Source organism: Echinops telfairi, unplaced genomic scaffold (genome assembly GCF_000313985.2).
Source record: "Echinops telfairi isolate 266 unplaced genomic scaffold, ASM31398v2 ScPeMD7_34;HRSCAF=130, whole genome shotgun sequence".
NCBI classification, from domain to species: domain Eukaryota; kingdom Metazoa; phylum Chordata; class Mammalia; order Afrosoricida; family Tenrecidae; genus Echinops; species Echinops telfairi.
Genome location: NW_022103931.1, coordinates 386,663 through 389,135, shown reverse-complemented (window position 1 = coordinate 389,135; position 2,473 = coordinate 386,663).

Here is a 2,473-nt window from a genome sequence, read left to right as displayed (position 1 = left end):
CTCTCCTCTTCTCCTAGCTCTTCTCTATTTCCTACCACAGCATCAGCAGATTCAGTTCTCCTTTTTTGTTCTTTTCTTTTCTTTCTTTCTTTTTTAAGTATATTTTTTATTATTTTACTGTTTGCACTTTTGTTTACTCTGTGAATTTTAGTTGTGTGTGTGTGAGTGGGTGCTAGCTTGCTTTGAATTGTTGCTCCAGTCTTTGTCTCCTTCTTTCTCTCTTTTTCCTCTCCTTTCACTATCTCTCCTGGCACAAGCCACTAGTGGCTTCCAGGCCACTCCCCTCTGCCTAGGGAAACTCTGAAGGCCCAATTGGGGTAGCTACCACCGCATTTATTGGCTTTGCAAGCATCTGGGGAAATCACGCTGGTCGTCTTCCATACACCAAGCAGCAATGGGTTCTCCCTTGAAAAGAGTGGGGGCATCTCAAGCCTAAACCCCGAGGCCTTACAAGTGACTGGGGGAAATGCGTTACAACCACTGGTGGGACTCCACGCTACTGCAGGAACAACCACCTAATCTCCAAGGCGATCTCTCTGTCTATGGTAATTCCCCCGCCCGCTATAGAGCTCTACATCAATGAGGGCATACCCACACTCCCTCCTCAGCACTGCAGTTTCAGAGGAAAGCACCACAGGCCATCCGAGATGCTCCAATAACCGTGAAGCTTACTTAGAGATCGGCCAGGGAAGCGACACACTCGTGGGCCGACAACAACCCAACCACCATCACATGAGAAGAATATCCAACACACACTCCAAATAACAGAATGCTGGACATCTAGGGTAAGAGTGAAACCACAGGAAGATATAGCAATAGCCAGACACCTCAGTACAGCTACTGGTAGGTAGTTTGTAGAAACACTCATACGAATCTCCCAAGAGAGAGCCCAGGGCTCTTCGACTCAGGAAAATGGCTCCAGGATCCTCTAAAACAGCACATAAACAGCAACCAGTTCTAACAGCTTCAACGAAAAAGCAGGAGAAACGGAAGAAAATGCTGGAAGAAGTCATGAACCTAACGATGGGCATAGAAGAAGCAGATATTGACCTGCCACAAAAAGAAATTTTCAGAATGCTGCTTGTAGTCATAAAGGATATGAGGGAAGCAACTCAAAAAAAGATGAAATGATAGAGGAGATAAAGGCAACACACCAAAGAGAAATTCAAGAGTTAAGGGATGAAATAACAAAATCCAGTGACAAATTGACAGGCCTTGCCAACAGACTTGAGAAAGCAGAGAATTGAACCAGTGACCTAGAGGATAACCAAGCAGACCTCAGCAAACGGGAAAAGCAGTCAAGTGAGACAATCAAAGAAGCTGAAAAAAACTTGAGAGCCATGTCTGATGCTATGAATGAAACAATATTAGAATAATTGGAGTACCGGAACAAGACACAACAAAGAAGTCAACAATGAAAATAGCAAGGGAATTCTTAGAGGAAAACTTCCCAAGCTTGATAAATGAAAATCAGGCAACCATTCAAGAGGCTGAAAGAACACGAGCCAGACTGAATCCCAAGAAGAAGTCACCAAGACACATAATTGTCAAATTATCCAACTATGAGGAAAAGGAGAAGATCATAAAAGCAGCTAGGGAAAAGCAAACAGTCACGTATAAAGGTACCCCAATAAGAGTATGTTCTGACCTATCAGCGGAAATGATGAAGAAATGGAGAGAATGGAGTAACATATTCCAAAAATTGAAGGAAAACAACACAAATCCAAGAATACTTTACCCAGCCAAATTATCTATGAAGCTAGATGTAGAAGTAAGAGTCTTCCCAGACAAGGACAACCTCAAAGAATACATAAAAATAAACCCAGCCTTACACAAAAGATCCTTGCCAATCTAGTATGGGCAGAAGATCAACACTCACTGAGGGCAAATAAGAGGCTATCACATAGAACAACTCCACCCATAGGGCGACAAAGGGGAAACAGCCCCCAGGATAGCATCAGCTCAATAGTGGAAAGAATGCAAACATAAACCACACACACAACACAAGCGGATAAGATAGGTAGATAGGAAAATATCCAACACGAAAGTTATAAGATGACACCACAGAGTCCAGAGATGGCTATAATAACACTGAATAGGAATGATCTGAACTCAGGCATTAAAAGGCAGAGGCTAACAGACTGACTCAGAAAACAACCCATCAATCTGCTGCCTCCAGGAGACTAATCTCAAGCTTGCAAACAAAAACAGGTTGAGAATTAAAGTCTGGAGAAAAATATACCAAGGAAATGGCAATGCAAAAACAGCAGAAGTAGTGATCTTAATATCTGACCAAATTGACCTCAAGTTACAGGCCGTAACAAGAGACAAGGAGGGGCACTATATAATGTTCAAGGGAACAGTAGACCAAGAACCAGTGAACATAATAAACATATATGTACCTGACGAAAAGACCTGCGAAATTTGTAAATCAAACACTTCAAAAGATGAAAAAAGAGATCACAGGCTCAAC